The following is a 20,215-nucleotide window of genomic DNA, read 5'->3' on the forward strand; positions in this document are numbered from 1 at the left end:
AAAAAAAATGTCCAGATGTCCCAATATGCGGTGGGATCATAAGGAGGTGCAGCTTTGGATGGACCATATGGGGTCCAGGGCACTTCAAGGGGTTGCGGCAAAAAGCAAGGCGCAAGAATCACAGGCAGGGTCCTCGGACAAAAACACCCCTGGGGCCCAGTACGAACAGAGGACGCCGCCCTTTCGAGGGGGCCAGAGAGGGAGAGGTCAGAAGAAAGGAGGCGGGAAGTCTTCGCCAGGGTCATGCAGGCTATTCAACGGGGGCCATTGCCATTGGGGAAGCTCCTGCAAATTCACTCACACATGTAGCAATTGTGGAGGGCAACACCAAGCGGGGTCTTGTAGAACAAGCAAAGGTCAAAATCCAGGTAGCTACCAGGGAGGGAGAGGTGGGTCCTGGCAGAACAAGTAACCCACCACCGCCCCACGCAACGACCGCTCCCCCCACCCTGTTCCCCCCCTCTCCATCCAGCACCCTGAGCATGAACATGCCTTGCCCACCTGGTAATACCCCTGAGTTGCTTACAGATCCCCTTGAGCGAGGCGCAATTAAAGGCCCCTCGCCGATAGTTCTGTAGCGAATGTTGCCACTACTGAACAAATACCCAAACAGAATTGACGGGACATTGCTCCTGGGGGGTTTTTCGGAGGGGTTTGTCATACCGTACGTGGGTGTGCCGGTCGCCAGGGATGCTGATAATTTGAAATCCGCAAGGGATGATCCAGATGTAGTGAGAGCCAAGGTAGGCAAGGAACTCGAGCTGGGGAGGGTGGCTGGTCCTTTCCCGCATCCACCACTAGACAACTTTGTGGTATCACCACTGGGGATAGTGCCAAAGAAGGAGCCAGGGGCCATTAGGCTGATTCATCACCTGTCCTATCCCGAGGGAGAATCAGTAAAAGACAATCTTGAGGAAGGGGTTTGCTCTGTCTCGTATTGTTCATTTGACGTGGCCATGGACCTCGTGCGAAGAGCTGGGAAAGGGGCATGGCTGGCAAAAGCGGACATCGAGTCTGCCTTCCGTCTTCTGCCGGTTCATCCGCTTTGCCAGAACTTATTGGGCTTCAGGCTGGGCAATGAATACTACTACGATAGATGCATGCCCATGAAATGAAATGAAATGAAATGAAATGAAATGAAATGAAAACAGTATTTAATAAAGCGCACTGCTGCCAAGCGGCTTCCTGGCCCATGGGCTGCTCCATCTCCTGCGCATTTTTCGAAGCATTCAGCACCTTCTTGCAATGGGTTCTTCAGGACATTGAAGGGGTATAGGGCGTGACACATTACCTGGATGACTTCCTGTTTGTGGGCAGAGCAGAAACAGCTGAATGTGCAGAGGCACTGGCGAAATTTCAAAAAATGACTAAGCATCTGGGAGTGCCATTGGCCCCGGGGAAGATGGTGGGACCTGCGCAGGCGTTAGTTTTCTTGGGCATCGAAATTGACACATCAGCAGGCGAGGCCAGGCTCCCGGCAGACAAGGTCCTTGAGCTAGCAGAGCAGATAAAACAGGTACTAGGGCAGGACAAGGTGACATTAGAGGACATTCAAAGCCTACAGGGGAGATTAAGTTTCGCCACAAAAGTTATTCCTGCAGGTAGGGCATTTGCGCGCAGGTTGGCCAGGACAGCGGCGAAGATTAAGCGCAAGCATCACCAGGTGAGATTGAGTTTTGGGGTCAAGGATGACCTTTAAAGTGTGGGGGGACTTCCTTCAGCACTTTAACGGGTCGGTGATATGGAGGGAACCATGGACCAGCAGCCAGGAGCTGACGTTGTTTACTGACGCGTCAGGCAGGGATGGGTTCGGGGCAATTCTTGACAAAGAGTGGTGCGCGGCGGGGTGGCCCAATGCTTGAAGGAAGAAAAAGATCACCTCTAACATAACTGTGTTGGAACTATTCCCAGTGGTAGTTGCTTTTCACCTCTGGCCTGCCTTACTGTCTGCGAAGAGAGTGGTGCTATGGTCCGACAATATGGCGGTGGTCCAAGCCATCAACACCCAGTCAGCCTCCTGCGCACTTGTGTTATGCCTACTCAGGGAACTGGTCAGGGTTTGTCTTTATAATAACGTAGAATGCAAAGCTAAACACATCCCGGGGGCTCAAAACACGGCTGCTGACGCTCTCTCACGTTTCCATTGGCAGCGGTTCCGAGAGGCGTGGCCGCGAGCGAGGGAAGAGATGACGCCTTTCTCGGCTCGACTTTGGCACCTGCTGCGGTGGCGCAGCGCATCAGAGAATTAGGAGAGTTGTCATTGGCACCTGCAACGATGAAAAGATACCAGACCTGTGTTAAAACATTCTGTGGAATTATGGGCCCGTGGGAGCAGGACGTTTCAAGACTAGGGGACCAAGTGCAGGCATTCATGGTTTGGGCAAAGGATGAGGGTAAGAGTCATTCTTGGATGGCGGGGCACCTGTCGGCCATAGGGAACCATGCTCGCCTGTTAGGTCAGAGGGACCCAACCACATCTTTTCCAACAAGGGCGGCACTCAAAGGGTGGGCTAGAGTGATGCCAAAACTGGTAGATCAGAGGACTCCAATAGACTATGACACTTTGAAAAACATAGTTGACGCCTTGCCTACAGTCACCCATTCCGCGTATGAAACAGCCCTCTTTGCAGCTACGTTTAGCCTTGCCTTCTTTGGAGCATTCAGGATCAGCGAGCTGGTGGCCCGGTCCAAAAAAGAGTCATGCTCCAAGGCCATCTTAATAAGGGACGTACGATCAACAGCTGAGTTAGCCGAGATATTTTTACAATCCTCCAAAACAGACCAGTCAGGCAAGGGTAGGACAATTACATTACAGCGCCTGGGTAACGACAATTACTGCCCGGTGGCCCTGCTGGCCACTTTCCTGTCCAGCCGCCCGCATGCAGACGGGCTACTGCTCATACACGCTGACTGTTCACCGCTAACAAAGTACCAGGTGGACCATGTGATGCAAGGGTGCTTGTTCAGGGCCGGGTACACCACAAATGGGGCCAAGTTTAGCTCACATTCCTTTAGGATAGGAGCGGCCACCACGGCCTTTAGGGTAGGCCTCCCGGCCGAGGCAATCAAAAAAGTAGGACGTTGGGATTCCAACTGTTACAAGAGGTATGTCAGACCATTGAGCGTGATACGCCCTGTGAGCAGACCTGTGGTCAATGATTTGTAAATATTGTATGTAACCCGCAAACCTATGGTTATTATGGTTCATATTTAGCTGTTAAGTGGTGTGTTTTGATTGCTGTGCTTTAAGTTTGTAATAAACAACAATTTCCATCACACTGTGTTTTATTACAGGGGCAGAGGTGTGGGTGATGGGGCACTCTTATGTCACCAGACTGGCGAGATGGGTGAGGGCCAACACCTGGAAGCATGGTTTTAACAACACAAACATATCATGGTTCGGTTCACCTGGGATGCGCTGGGCAGCACTGATAGGGACTCTGCGGAAAATACTGAGGGAACACAGGCGGAAGCCAAACATCTTGGTGGTGCACCTGGGGGGGAACGATCTGGTGGCCTTAGGCAAGAGGCGTTTGTTGGACACAATGAGGAAGGACCTGAGCACATTGAGTGGCGAATTAGGACAGTGCAGCATATACTGGTCAGAAATATCGCCCAGGCCTATCTGGCATGGGGCAGCATCTCAAGGGGCTTTAGAAGTCACTCGTAGGCGAGTCAACGCAGCAATGCGGAAATTCAGCGAACAAAGTGGGGTAGGTTTCATTAGGCATGGCTTGCTGCACGCCAAGTCCATTGGGTGCTGGGAATCTGATGGAGTGCATTTGTCCAAAGTGGGTATGGCGATCTTCCTATTAGACTTGGGTGAGGCGCTAGAAGCAGCCGGGTGTAGATAAAGGAGGACTAAGGCTAGGTAGTGGGGGCCCTGGGCGCAGCGGGTGCCACGCCCAAGGCTGTGGATAAAGTGCAAGGCGACCCCCCCCACATGCAGAACAGGCGCAGGAACAGGACCTGAAGCCCCAGTGCAAAGGCACAGCTGAGTCATATTAAGCCGAGGGGCCCTTCTCGGGGACTTGGTTCAACGGCACCCCGTTAGTCCTTAGGGCGGTTGTAAGCCTGAACAACCGGGGGTTTGCTAATAAACGCCCCGCCTGGATGGGAAAGGTGTGAGTTGACTCTCCCTTGTCTGGAGGGTGGGGCAGGTGGATGATAGGTACACCGGTGGGAGGCTGGTGCCTCCCAGAATCGACACCTGGCCAGGGCCAGGGTGTCTGTGTAATTGGCTCAACCTCAGGCGCCCTGCAACAAGGGGTTGCGGGGCTAGGGGGGTCGCCCGTCAGTTAACCCGCTCTGTTATTTGTATCTCAAATAAACCTGCAACTTCTTATTCCCAAACTCACTTGTCTGTGTTTCATTTGGGTGGTGAGGGTTGTGGGGCGAGGCGTACCGATGCAACTACTATGAAGGATGCCCGAGGTCCCTGCAAGGGACCCCCATGGGAGGGCAAACCCCGTAGTAGGGCGCAGGGAACCGAGGCCAGCCCGTGGGAGGGAAGGGGCGGGGGAGGCGGGTCACGTTAGGTCAGGCCACCCCCCTTTCCTGGGAGGTTATATGGGAGCTCCTCCCTCCCGGCGTCCTCTTTGCTGCTGTCCCCCTACCACTGCGGTCACTAGGCTGCCCCTCGCCAGCCTTAGGCCCGTTAGCCCCCCTTTAGGCACTCTCCCTCACCCCCACGACTCCGGATGCGAGGCCCGCAATTTCCAGCTCCCCTCCCTACCGCTCCCCCGCTGGAAGGGGGGAAGTGGTGAGGGGGGAATATTAATGTTGTATTTTGTTTTCTAGGTTGCAGGAGGTGTTACAAGGCGACCCCCCCCAAATGCAGAACAGGCGCAGGAACAGGACCTGAAGCCCCAGTGCAAAGGCACAGCTGAGTCATATTAAGCCGAGGGGCCCTTCTCGGGGACTTGGTTCAACGGCACCCCGTTAGTTCTTAGGGCGGTTGTAAGCCTGAACAACCGGGGGTTTGCTAATAAACGCCCCGCCTGGATGGGCAAGGTGTGAGTTGACTCTCCCTTGTCTGGAGGGTGGGGCAGGTGGACGATAGGTACACCGGTGGGAGGCTGGTGCCTCCCAGAATCGACACCTGGCCAGGGCCAGGGTGTCTGTGTAATTGGCTCAACCTCAGGCGCCCTGCAACAAGGGGTTGCGGGGCTAGGGGGGTCGCCCGTCAGTTAACCCGCTCTGTTATTTGTATCTCAAATAAACCTGCAACTTCTTATTCCCAAACTCACTTGTCTGTGTTTCATTTGGGTGGTGAGGGTTGTGGGGCGAGGTGTACCGATGCAACTACTACGAACGGTAGTAACCTGGCTTCCTTACGCATACCGTCCGGTAGTTTGTTCCAGATCTGGGGGATGGTAACTGAAAATGCCCGGCCCCCTAGGGTTGCTCTATTAAAACATGGGCAGACTAACAAACAAGACTCTGATGACCGAAAATAGCGTCTGGGCACATAAGGCCTCAGGCGGTCTTTGATGATATGGATGCCTCTCCAAACTGTGACTTGTGTGCAATGCACAACCCCTTAAATTGAACCCTTTGCTTGATGGGAAGCCAGTGTAACTGCTGCAGGGGAGTGACATGGGCTCTTCTTGGCAATTTATAAATCAACCTTGAAGCATCATTCATAACCACTTGGAGCTTCCCTAGAAGTTTTTCGGGAAGCTCACTTTAGACTGCGTTGCCATAGTCCAAGAGTGATAGGATTAATGCTGTCACAACCGTCTGCATGGTGGAAAAAGACAGCAAGGTCACCAGTTCACGAAGTGGCCGCATTAGGCCGATACAACTTCCCACAAGAGCAGATGCCTGGCTGTTTAGGGTTAATCTAGTGTCCAACTTTATACCCAGGCCCTTCACTGCTGGCACTGGTGATGGGGTGGTGCCCAGCTCTTGAGGCCAAAAAAGTGAGCCGAGTGTGTAGCAGCTGATGTTGTTCAATGAAAGATGAGAGGACTCTGAGTATGTGTTGTTCATAAACTGTAGCCAGGAAGGGGAATCTGGAAATGGGTCTGACGTTTTTGAGAATCCTAATGTCCGCCCCTGCTTTTTTCAGCAACAGGATCACCAAGGCTCACTTAAACTTCTGTGGTACCCTTCCTGTCGCCAAAGACAGATTTAATATGGACAACACCTCTGCCTCTATCACTGGAATGATGGTTTTGAACAAATGCGGCAGGCAAGGGTCCTCAGGTGACCTTGATTTTACTTTGGCCACAAGGCAAGCTTAATCAAGGGGTTCAAGCAAAGGGAACACCGAGAGAGCAGTACTCTGAAAGTCAGGCGGGTCCTCCACTGACAGGGGGTGATGTATGTGTTACCTATATCTGTAATATTGTTTTCCACCTTAGTTAAAAAGAAATCCTGCATCTTGTCACAATCAACCTGACTGGTGACTCTCCTTGACTCTTTAAAACCACTGAGCTACAACTACTTGTAGTTTCTAAATGAAAAATTCATGATGTGTAAGGCCTAAGTCAAAAGACCATTGCTGATAGTAAGAAGGCAGTACTGGAATACCTATTGAGGGTCGCATAACCAATATTTAAATGGAGAAAGATGTATAAAATCCTCATTTATAAGATAACTAAGGTGATCCAGCAGTATTTGAAAGGCACTGTTGAGGTCTATAAAAAGTAATGTAGTCCCTGCATCCCAGTAGACCTGTTTAAATTTGATATTTCACTATCGGGGCCCATTATAACCCAAGTTATTAATGACAGTTGTCAAACTCAACTACCTGAGACTTGGGGAGTGTCAATAAAAGTTCCCATTTAAAAAAAAGTTGATCGCCATAATCCTGGTTGCTATAGACCAATCTCCTTATTAAATTCAATGGTAAAAGTGGTGGGACACGTGATTTTAGAGTGCCTGTAGGATTGGGTAGAAGAAAATAATATTTTTACAGACCTACAATATGACTTCCGAAAGGGGCTTGGAGCCATGGAGCAGTGTTTAAATCCGGCCCTGCTTAAAGGAAAGTATACCAAGGCAAATAATAGTAGATTGTACATGGCCTTTGTGGACTTAACCGCGGCTTCTGATTCTGTGAAACATGTAAGACTGTGGGAGGTCCTTGAGGATCTGAGAGTAGAACCCCAAATTATTGTTTTCCTAAGGAACCTTTATAGTAGGGCATCAGCTAGTGTGCGTTTTGGAACAGGGGGGAACTTAAGCTACTTTTCCCGTTAGAAGGGGGGTAAGACAGGGCTGGGTGCCGGCCACTTTCTTTTTAACTTGTATACCAACGGGCTAGGGGAAGCATTAGTAATAACTGCACATGACCTCCCCCAAGTTGCAGGCCGACCTATTCCGGCACTCCTTCATGCGGATGAGGCAGTTCTGTTGGCAAGAACCCAAATTGCTCTCCACAGGGTCCTTAATGGATTCTATGTTTTTATGAAGGATTTAGGCCTCCGCAATAATATTTCTAAGACATATGTAATGAGATGTGGCCATGGGTCCGTGAGAGCGAAAGATATCTTTGTAGAGGGGCAGAGGCTGACCTCAACTAAGAGCTTTTCGTATTTGGGTGTGTTGTTTAATCAAAATGAATCGTGGGCTCAAACTATAATTGCCAAAAAACTGATGTTTATTCGGTCATCAAACGCCCTGGTAACATTTTCTAAGAAATTGGGCAGGAAACCCCCTGGGGAGTTGATACAAATCTACAAAGCAAAGTGTATCACTTCCGCAATGTACGGAGCCGGGATGTGGGGGATAGGAAATACCATGCAGGTTCAACAAGTTAAGAATTCCTTTTTAAGATTTATATCATCTGTCCCCCCTAGTACATCATCTTTTGTTTGCCATGAAGAATTGGGTCCGTTTATTTCAGATCCTATTAAAATAGAACTGATACCCATGTGGCATAGTATTTGGATTAGGGAGCAAACACAGTTAAACAGGGATGTTCTTGCTGATTGTCTTAAATTAGATGGTGCCTTAAAAAATATCATGGATTAGATTTGTTCATGATTTCATGAACGACTTAGTGCACCCAGAATATTTTACAGATCCAAGTTCCTTACAGATAATTTCAAGAGAAACATTAAAAAGGTAGGGGCTTCGTACGCCGGAAGAGGTCAGACTGTCTGGTGAACTTTTGAAGCCCACAGTTAACCAACACCAATCTTTTTAACTACATTTGGAATGGAGCCATATTTGTCATTTGTTCCTGTAACTGATGAAAGAATGTTACTGGCAAGATTTAGGTTTAATATATTTCACAGATTTGTGGCGTGTCCTAAAATGAATGATTGGTCGAGACAGCTTCCATCGTGCCCTTGCGATAATCAATCATGTCAGTCTACCATTTACTCCATTCTCTTTTGCAAATTTTGTGTTGTGTTAAGAGAACTGTGGTTAATTCCAATCTTAAAAAATCAGGGGCTAAAACAATGTCGCCCTGCTTTTTTAAAACTCCAGCTGTTGGATAACGAACATGTAGTATGCAGGCTTGCTATGTTTTTAAAGAGAATACTCCATTTAAGGAAAAGTCCAACTATTACGGATGATTTTTAACTGTTTCTAACGGTTTTAAAACCTTTTTGTATGAATTCCGTTCATGAACGTGTTTGCCTTATAATTCTGCTGCTGTTCTGTAACTTCTTTATGATTGGAAGTAATGTATACTTTTTATATGTGCTTTTACGATTGTAAACTTGTAACAGTCAAATAAAGCTTTCTTGATGATGATGAATGTAGTTCCTCTTCTGTATTATGGTCCATCTATATGCACCGTAAGTGGCAAATCCAACTTGCCTCATTTTGATGGAGTTCCAGTTCCCTGTTTCTACCCCTTAGCTCTGGGTGGAATGTGGTAAATTCCTTGGAATCAGATGTCTTGTTTCCCAGCGTGGTGATCTGTCATGTTTGTAGTCATAGGGTATCTGGTGCCCAAGTGGTTTTAGTCTGTGACCTTAATCCACAGGTCTCTATGGTTGCCTGCTGCTTATGCCATAGCAACACAGGGCTGAGAAGAGATTCTCACAACTTTAACCTAGCCAAAGTGTATTTATTAAGTTTGTAAATGTACCCCCATCCCAAATTAAAAATGCCTTTCCTAACAATGGGTAGATTGCTTATTCTCATTCAATTACAGATTAATGGCACATGCAGAGGTATTTTAACCACTCATGAACTTAGCTAGAGTCTGTAGAAAGGGATGCCTACATAGAAAACTTAGGGGACATATACTTAAGACCCCATTTGTGAGGCAACAGGGCAGCAAGGGCTACTGGGCCACAGCTGTTTGGGGTTACCTCTGCTTCCCCAGGATCTATCTTACTATAGCTCTGCAAAATGGGCCAAGTACAACTTGTTCAGCACTTGACACTCAGTGGTAGAGCTCTCACATATTTCTTCTAGGCATTGGTGAGGAGGTTACTTGGGCATATCACCCCCCCACCAATGCAAAATAAACACTTTCCAGGCTAGTTCTTCTCTTTATAAAATAAAACTTTATTAGATAGAAAACAGAAATACTAACACTGTAGTCAGTCGTCACCTCTTTACAATCTCTCTGCTGCTCAGACATCAATTCAGGCACAAGTTGCATCCTATCCACAGATCCATCACTCATGTTCCTATGCAACAAGTAAGGAAGGTGAGCATTGTCCTCCTCAACTTCTTCTGACTTAGCTTTGATGTTCACCATGTAATTTCTCTGGCAGTGAGGCTTAAGACGCTTCACAGCCACCTGTGTGCACCAAGTAGTTCACTTGAGACAGCTTGTCCACTACTTTGCAGGGCCCACACTATTTATTCTCCAAGGCTTTGGCACAAATGGGTTTCACAACCAACACCTAATGACCTTCCAGGTACCCAGTCATAGTCACTTTTTCCATACCATTCTTTTAGCAGCTGTTGGCTGGCTTGAAGGCTTCACATTGCCTGACTCATGTATTGCGGCTTGAACTTCCTGAGATCAACCACAAAGTCCAACCCCATCTTTCTGAGGTGACTCAGGAGTTCCTTCACACCCTCCTCAGATCAAGGTGAGTGGTCTTTGATGGGGTGCCCAAAAAGAAGTCCAAAGGGACTAAAACCAAGTCCTTTCTGCTGAATCTCCAGGTACGAATAAAAGGCATGACAGGAGAAGATCTCACTCCTTCCTTAGGTTCTGTAGGAGTTCCTGTTATGCACTTAAGGTTCTTGTTAAACCTCTCCACTAACTCATTAAGTTATGAAAGGTACACAGTGGAGAAATGGTAAGTTACACCAGCTTGCTCCCACATCCCTCTCATGTAAGAAGTGATAACATTTGTGGTAAGGTACAGTCTTTGGAAATGCAACTCTTGAAAAGATTCCTATGAGAACCCTACATTCTACCCCAGGGAGGCCCATCATCTCAGGATGCTTGTTTCCGGTCCAGGGAAGACATGGCTTGGGAGTTCGGGCTGGACTGTTCCAATGAGGCTCAGGGTCAGACTGATTTGTGTATGGCCATGTCTGAACTGGGGTGGCGGAGTGAGCTAAAGAATGATGATGGGTTAAACCCAGATCAGTTGACTGGGGGCGAGTGTCACTTCCCTGTCCCTGTCCTGATGAAGACCCACACTGACTAGATAGTAGTGCAGATCCTGGGTTGAAACGTCGACAAATATCCCCTGGACCTGTTGAAAGACTTTGCGAAAAGACTTATTTATTCAGTTCGCAGATCTACTTAAATCTCTGTTTTCCTGGCCTTCCAAATCCTTGAATACTTCTAGTCCCTCTGTACATATTACGCACTATCACTATATCACTGAGCACCACATGTCACCTTGTCACATATTATATTTCACTGTGTGCCTTGACAGCCTTACAAATGTAATTTGGGTATTTATAAATGACGCAATTTATAAAACTCTTAAATACCCTGTATGGTCTTTGTGTGTGTTGCTTATGACTAACTGTGTTTTTCTATGAGTAAACCCATGATTGATTCAATTGTTTAAGAAAAAAATTTCACCCGACAGAAACAACTGTTACTTTGATAAATGTTAGCTGTTTTTTTAACAGCCACGTTTCTGATCCAGAGGCTTGATCTACCCCGAGGAGGATTCCTACCAAGTACAGCAAATGTGTTCTCCTGAGCCAAATTCGGCTCTATAAGAATTTGGTGACAAACCTACTCAATCAACAACCATAATTCGTCCATGGGTAAACCACAGTAATAAAGAGAAAACACAATAAAAGAAAAATTCCAAAACAATTCAGAAGAACAGAATACATTTTACTAAAGAAAATTACGTCAAAACAAATAAAATTTAATCAGAAGAACTGGAGTTATGATTTTTAAAATTTTCTAGCGCAAAATAGCTCCTAAAAGATCAAAGCACCGACCGCAGACATCTGGCACCACGAGACCTGGGGCAAAGTCAAAAGATAAGGCTGGTCGTGTACATTAGGTAGCTTGGGCCCAGGTTCCGCTTACCTTTGGATTAAAAGAAGTTCTGAAGAAAAGTTTAGAAGAAGGTAGAGTTTATAAGGCCAAGGCAGCAGACTGTGTTCGAGGAGGAGCTGTTGTCACTGGGGAGAGCTGGATTAGGTCTCTGTAAAGTTGTCACCAATGGTGGGAAAAATCTCTATGTAGGAGACGCCAGATTTCTGGGCCACTGAGGTTGTCAATGTTGATGGAGAGTCGTGTTCGAGCTCATTGAAGATATTTTCCTTCGGGCTTAGACTTTTTGGAAGTTGAAAACCTCAAGCAGGAATGAAGTTGCAAGCTGTAGATGAAAAGAGCTCCATGTGGCTGGATACCATCATTTGGAGACTGCACTGAATAGGATTTGCTACTGCAGAGAATCATATAGCAGGAGCTACAGCAAAGCCAGAACGACAAGCGATGCACTTCGAGCGATCAGCTGGCAGGTAGTTTCCTATCTTCTGTTAGAATTTTTCACCAAAAAGTGCCAGCAGTCCCAATGTTTAGGGTTAGGCAGGAGCAGCACCTCCAGTGCCATTTCCAAGGGTCCATTACTTGGGGGAGGGGCACCAATTGGGAGTATTAGAGCTCACTTCAGCAGAGGCCAGGCACAAGGTTCAGAGTCTCTGGATATTGTTGGCCCTGTAGCTCACACAGGAGGCCAGCCAGCTAGCACTTGGAGTGAATCTGATAGTCCTTGGTTCAATTAGGAAACCAGGCCTCTAGCAGTAGGGCAGTCCTATAGGGAGCAAGGCAGGCCTAAACCATCGAAGCAGTCCTCTGGTAGCAGCCGACTAGTTCACTGGAGAACAAGGCACATCTCAAGCAGCAGGGCACTCATGTAGCAGTCCAGGCAGTCATTCTGAAGTCTTGCACAGGTCTAGGAGTGTACTGAAGAAGTGTTCTGAGAGTTCAATATTTGTATCTGGTGCCAGCCTTTGAAGTGGGGTATCTTCTAGCCTACCCCTACATCTGGTTCTGGAAAGTTCTTCCCTTTCCCTCTCAAGGGTCCAAGAAATCTGGATGACAAAAGACTAGTGTCAGGTTCCTTTGTGTCTGTGCTGGAGGCAAGCCTTTGAAATGTAAGTGGAGTAGAGAAAGCTCTGCCCCCAATAATCCAGGCATGATGAACCATCCTGCCAACATCTAGTCCTATTTGGGTACACAAAGGCAAGAGCCGAGTCATTCAAAGTCATGTGACCCAGGACACTTGCATAGGCACAAAAATAGTTAGGACAGGAAAATGTTAACCTTCTAAAACTGGCATCTTCAGAATTGTTACTTGGAATCCAATGTTACCATTACAGAGGATTTTAAATTACAATCCAGGAGGAGGTGTCGGCTACCTCACTTGCACATTACAAAACGTTGCCTGCGCAAACTCACAAAGGGTTTGTTACTAGTATTTTGTAACCCCAGACAAGCTGGGGCCAGGACAAGGAGGAAGGGGACATTTGACACCTCAGGCGGCTGGAAACCTCTAGATGCTTCCTCCAATTCAAGTTATGTTATGTTATTGTAGTAACTTCCTTCACACGTGTTAATTGGTAAATCTTCTTTATTCGAGTATTATGCAGGAAGATACAAAAAGGGTGCTGCTGCCTTGAATAACAACTCAGATCAGCATTCTACATTCTACCACAACACTATTCTAAAAAGATGTCATACATTCTTAATTCTAGCATTACATTCTAAAGAAAACTAATAGGTTACCACAGTTATATTGATTTTGTAAGGTGCACAGCTACCCAAAAAGGGTTTCCCACCTCCAGCCAGAAGGAACAGAGAACTAGAAATTACTGATTGAATATCCACGTCTTTAGGAATTTACGGAAGTCCACATAAATTGTTTCATTCCTTAGTGACTTGGGGAGAGAGTTCCAAAGGGTTGGTCCCATACATGCAAATGAGTGACCACCCATTCGGGAGAGTATAACCCTGGAAACTGAAAATTTTCCCTGAGTAGTGGAGTGTAACCGACGTGGAGGTTGATAAGGATGAACCAGATCTTGTAGATATTGTGGGGCAGTTCCAGACTTGATCTTAAACATATAGGTTAAGGCATTGAATTTAACGTGGTTAGTGACCTTTAGGCAATGAAGCTCTTGCAGGGAGCCAGAGATAGAAGCAGTTTTGGGGATATGACAAAGTAGCCTGGCAGCAGAATTCTGCACTACATGCAGTTTCCGTAACACTGCTTTGTTGGCCCCTAAATAGAGGATGTTACCGTAGTCCAATCTTGAAGTCACGAGTGCTTGGACTACGGTCCTTTGGGTGGAACAAGGTAGCATCCAGAGAATTATTTTCAACCATTTCAGAATGGCAATACAGGTGGCTGCCACCTTCACTGCTTGCTGTCTCATTGATAATTGATCCTCACTAATGAATCCCAAATATCGGACTTCCTGAGTGGGCTGGGGTATGGCACCCATTTCATCAAGCCAGTGCTGAAAGCCCCAAAGATCCTTATTTTTCCCCCAAATCAGGTCCTCAGTCTTCTCGCAATTAAGCTTGAGTAAATTAGCTTGCATCCAAGATGCAATTTTCCTCAAGTCGGTCTGAAGAACTGATTGTCCTAACATCATCTCAGCGGAGATGGAAAAGATGATTGGGGTGTCATCCGCATAAGAAAAGAGGGACAATCGACCTAAGCAATTGTCTCTAAAGGTCTAATGTGGACATTGAAAAGTAATGGGCTGAGGATAGAACCCTAGAGTACCCCGTAAGGAGAGGAATAGATTTTAGAACTGGATTTAGCAGAAAAAACTTGAAAAGTCCGATTAAGGATAAAGGAGGAGAGCCATGCAAGAGCTGGGCTCGAAATGGCAAGTGAATGTAGGGATTGTATCCGCACACTGTGCAACACTGTGTCGTATGCGGCACTCTAATATTATGAGAGCCACCGCTTCCCTATAGTCCAGGAGATGTCGTAGCATTTCTGTGACTCCAAGAAGAGTTGTCCCAGTCAAAAAACTGGCTATAAAACCAGATTGAAAGGAGTGTAAGAGATTGGAAGATTCTACAAACTGGCTTAGTTTAAGATGTATCTGTTTTTCCAAAATTTTGGAATAGATTGGAAGTAAAGAGATTGGTCTAAAATTGGATGGCTGAGCATGGTCCGAATTTGCCTTTTCTAGAAGTGGAAGGAGCATAGCGTGTTTCCACTCTGATGCGACAATGGCTACCTGTATGGAAGCATTAAGTAGTTCCATGATTAGCATAAGAGATGATAGTTCAAGCTGCTGTAACACAGTGGAAGGTAGAAGGTCATTGGGGGAGCCTGATTTAATGTGACTTAGGATTTTCCTGAAAGAGTTGATGTCTAGGAATGACCAAGATTCTAGTCTGTTAGAGAAATCAACCTCTACTTGAGTGGAATCAACAGGCACAGTATTGCCCAGCGTAGACTGAATTTGCTTCATATTATTCAGGAAAAAATTAGCAAGGTTGTCGCATTGCAGTGCATCTATGATCGGAAGCATGGGCTGAGTGTCAGAGCCGGACAACTTTTTGACCATCGGAAACAAAGTGCGAGAACACTGCTGTGCAGTAGAGATGGTGGATGAAACAAAGTCCGCACAAGCTGATTTGCAAAGAGCTTGATATTCTTTTAAAGCTTTTTTGTTTTTAAGTTTGGAGTCTGGCAAGTAATTGCTCCTCCAGCTTCTGTCCAAGGCCTTACATTTAGTTTTTTCAAGTTTTAAATTCTCCGTAAACCAAGGGGTAGGGGGGCAGTGATTGTAAGTTTTTTTTAACTGAAGATTAAAGGCAATCATTGATTGCTTTGTAAATCCAATTACGAAATATGCCTTGTGAGGTGGTCGATATTTGTTCAATGACGGGGGCACTATTTGACAGGAATTTATTAAAATGTTCCATATCTAATTTGCCCCAGTTTCTAAATTTAACCTGAGTTCCAGATACAACCGTAGGCAGGTTCACCGGAATTGTACAACAAAACTTGATTGCAAAGTGGTCTGACGAACAAACAGGAAGGGCAGGTGAACATTGAATATCAGATTAGCTGGCAAAAATAGGATCCAGTAAATGGCCTGCCACATTTGTAGGATCGGTGTTACATAGCAGTAAATTCATTGCTGCGAGGTCTGAAATCAGCCTACTGCTGATTGTGCAATCAGGGTTATCAAGGTGAAGATTAAGGTCACCCAGAATGGTAAAATTATCAGCTTTGAGAAAGTAAGGGGTGCATCAGGTATACATGTTGAACCCTTAGACATGACTCTTCAGTAAAATTCTGGACCTGTAACCTGTCAGGAAGACAGACCGATGTGCTGCTGAATGGATTGGCACTTTGCTGGGCTGTTGCTCTAAATGACTGCTGCCCTGCTGTGCTGACCTGGTACCTTCTTGTCTGGAGAAGACCTATACCTCAATCTCGCACCGCCGGACCCCAGCATGACTCAGAGGGCTAGTTGGTTGGCCTCCTAATGAGAAGCCTCAGAGAAATAAGTAGGGTGCAACAATTTTGAAACCAGCACTTGGACCCTGCTATCTGTGAGTGGTGCCACCCTAGTCCTTATCCCTTGGAAGTGAACCTGAAGGTTCTCTACCAGTCTATCTGTGGTCCCAGCAGAACCAACACATCTCCTCTGCTGCGTGGCACATTCCAGAGCAGAAGTGATATGTCCTCCCTGCTGCATGGACTCGCCCAACACAAGGACCTCTCATCACACGCCTCTCATAGACGCCAGCCCCGCTGATGATGTAGAACTCTGTATTGCAGCCTCAGAGCTCCTCGGAACCGATGCTGCGCAATGCATCTCTGACCGGATCGAGCATTGCCTCGACTGCACAACACTTACTCGATGCAGGGTTCCACACATCTTCCAACCAGCATTTAAGGCTCACTTCTTCAGGGGGCCTTATTGGGGCCCTGTGGCTGACCCACGATACCTAAACTGGTTGGGGCATTGTGCTGTTTTGGCAGTATTTTCACTTAAATCTTTAGAATTGCATAGCTCTGGTCTACTGATTGGATTTTCGTCGTTTTGGTCTTGATTTATGTATTTAAATGTATTCTATTATTCTAACCTGGTGTGTTTTTTTTGCCTTGTATTTTCACTTTGTTACTGTTTGAACGGCTACATACATATTTCACACATTGCCTCTAAGATGAGCCTGACTGCTCTGTGCCAGGTTACCAGTGTCGAGCACAGGTTATTTTGGGGATTGCTCGTGCCTCACTCTGACAAGGATTGTAATTCCAGCTTGAGTAGCGCCTCACCCCCTCAAGCAATAACCCAATTTCTCACACTCTCCCAGAGAAATGTCTGTGACACTGCTCTTCGTATCAAATTACCTATCAACGAGGATTAGTATACCTTTCATCCTTCCCACATTACTCCTTGCTAAATTTACAGCTCATATGTATCAGTGTGATTTTTTTAACGAGAGAATAACGATAGGAAACTGCATCCATATCCCAGCAGTATTTTTTCACATTGACTGTTGCTGCAGTTTTTGGGTCCAAGGTTAATCATCACAGAGGGATACCCACCAACCCACAATATTGCTGAAAACTAGTTATGTTTGGGAGGCCAGGAGAGTGTGGCTTGCAGGGATCTACTATGTTTTCCTACCCAGAATGGTATACCTAAAAATACTTTGCTCTGTGGGATGTCTGCAGTGTTTGGTCGACTGAAACCAGAGAACCATACCAACCTCAGACATTGACAAAAACTAGAGGTCTAGGAGACTTCAAGATTGTGTGGCTTGCATAGATCCTTGAACATTTTCTCATCCAGCATGCAATGGAAGTGGCAAAATATGGTTGAATTAAACAGTTTGCACATATTCAGTAACAAAAAAATTAGGAACATACAGCCACTCGCAAACGTTTTACCATCTAGAATTTCCCCACTTGCTTTGATGAAAACAGTAGCCTCATATGTGGATGGGCCTATTGAATGTGACAACAACCAATGAAAACTGTGTCCACTTTAACAATGCATTGATTTTTCACAGTCACCGTTTTCATCAGTTCTTGTTTGGAAAGGCAGGTCTATCCACAAATGCTGGGTATTAGTTTTTCTGTAAGAAATGTGGAATTGCTAGGTGGTAGGACTTTTGTTGGTCCTTCACAGATTCTGGATCTTTTACACAGACATGTGTGGGAAATGTATGGTTTTAGCCAACGTTTGATGTTTCCAGGGCATTTGAGAAAGAATAAGGTAGTGGACTCCATGCAAGCCACACTAGGCTGGACTCCCCTAGACATGTCTAGACTTGGTAGGTTTCATAGTCTGCTGGCCAGCCCTGGGACCAAATGCTGAAGCTATGCCCTCCCATGAATTGAAGTAATTTAAAACCAAAATCTTGATGCTGCTGTGCCATGGTATGATTTGTAAAACGATTCAGAAAAGGGGGTGGTGATGAACAGAGTGTCTGAATTAAGCAGACCACTCTTACCCAGTCCAAAGATCAGGGCTTGATCCATCACCGTTATTTATCTCACTGCACCATCCCAGCTCAGAACCTGGCTATATGCAAATCAGTCTGTCCCTGGCCCAGTGCATCATGGGAACAGGGCAGACTAAACTACCAAGCCAATTCTTCACCAGAAAGGAGACAAGCTACCGGGGACCGGTTTCTGCCATTTCAGCCTTCTTCGGCCCAGCTTGCTTGAATCCTGATGGTGCAGTGAAAAAGGGACTCATGTCTGAGTATACCCTGCCACACCTATAGTGGCCAAAAACGATTCAGAAAAGGGGGTGGTGATGAACAGAGTGTCTGAATTAAGCAGACCACTCTTACCCAGTCCAAAGATCAGGGCTTGATCCATCACCACCCCTTGTTGTAAATATTTTTGTCCACCCTAAGCGTGGAAGGGTATTCTCAGATGTGAGACCCTTGCTCATTGCACCATCAGGATTCAAGCAAACCGGGCCGAAGACGGCTGTAATGCCAGAAACCGGTCCCCGGGAGCTTGTTTCCTTCCCAGTGTAAGAATTGGCTTTTGTAGTTTGGTTTGCCCTGTTCCCATCATGCACTGGGACAGGAACAGACTAATTTGCATACAGCCAGGTTCTGAAACTGGGATGGTGCAGTGAGCTAAAAAACGGTGTTGGATCTAGCCCTGATCTCTTGACTGGGTGAGAGCTTTCTGCTTAATTCAGAGACTCTGTCCCTCACCACCCCTTGTTGTAAATATGGTATGATTTGTAGCATATTGTGTCTCGCGTTATAAACACATGCAACCGTCGCGCACCTGTTTTTTTTTTGTATCCCACGAATTCTGGAAATGCAAAATGGTGAAATTTCTGTTTATTATCTAGTGAGTTTCTCTACATTTGACGCTTTCAAATGTAAGATATTGTTCACGAAAACATTTTTGTAAAATCTCATCCAAACATGTTCTATGTGGATGTGAATATTGTGCAAGAGTAGAATTCTGCCGCTCAGCCAGGTAAGCTAATAGCTGAAGATGCTGTCACTTTGCCGCGGGGAGTGGTATGTTGTGACACAATGTGAATGACACTACAGCAGAATAAGGGATGAAGAGGGCTGTCTGAAACCCCCTGTACATATGTGTAGTATATGTATTTTTAGTAAAAGCAGAAGTTCTTGCAGAGTTCCAGCCCTAAGAAAGCTCCCTGTACTGGGGGTTTTGTGGGGGGGAGTGCCTCATAACTTAAAGGGTTAAATGTGAGTTAATATAAAAACAAAAGAGGTATCATTACGACAGGGACAACTCACCTAGCAACTGAGAGAGCGAAATTTGAACATAAAGTATATAGTGGCCATATTTAGACGTGTATGTTATAAACGTAGGAATGAAACGCATATCGTAATGTAAAGTTGGCGACTATAGCGTAAAGGCCAAGGAATGTGATAACATGGTATAGGAAATGTAAATGTATTCATATGTTAAAATGCATTAGAGTTAGAAGACCCGTATACATGGAGGGTAAAATGTATAGAAATGTGTAGAAATGCTTAGGAAATATATAACGTGCACAGTAGAATTCGTGTACGTGTGCAACTTTAAATGTGTAACTTTGCATTGAGAAAAGCGGCGAGAGAAATGTAACGTGTAAAGGCGTAAACGTGGAGAAACGTGGATAAAGGTATAAGCGAATTCACATAAAGATGTAACCAAGGAAAATGCATAAGTTATATTCTGTGTAGTTGTATTCAATGTATTTCACATATTCGATGTAGAATGCTTAAGTATAGCTAAGGCTTTGCTAAAGTACGAATATATAAATGTATGCCAAAGGTTATACTGTGTAGAGGGCTTTTGTGGGAATGCTAGAGGAGTTAGGTCATTTGTGTACACAACCCAACTGGTCAAGAGCTCGAAGGAGCATAGTCACATGAAATGTAATTTAGTGGTCTTGTGAAGGTCGTAAATAGCTTGATGTGGACGTGAGAGCCGAGAAGTCTAGCACTTGTTAGATTTAAGGTGACAATGCCGGACGGAGCTTATTGCTCGAACGTGAGGAGAGACACATTTGATGAAGACTATGTTTTGCCAAGACCATTCACAGGACCTAGCAGGGTCAAGTTAAGAGACATAAAGTTAAGGCTTTGTCCAAAGTTCTATGTTACATGATCCGAAAGAATCGATAAATGTCGAAGATGAAATGATGAAGATGACATCCAAAGGAGAAGGGTCAACTTAACGGACGACGCAAGGAATGGACCAATGGGAGAAGAGGAAGTTGACATCATCGGGGAAAGTCCGTGGTGGGCGTCAAGGGGCGTTCCACTCACACGGTGATTGTGTATTTTAGGGACAGCACCCCGGGGATAAGATAGCGAACA

This window comes from Lissotriton vulgaris, chromosome 4_1 (genome assembly GCF_964263255.1).
Source record: "Lissotriton vulgaris chromosome 4_1, aLisVul1.2, whole genome shotgun sequence".
NCBI classification, from domain to species: Eukaryota; Metazoa; Chordata; class Amphibia; order Caudata; family Salamandridae; genus Lissotriton; species Lissotriton vulgaris.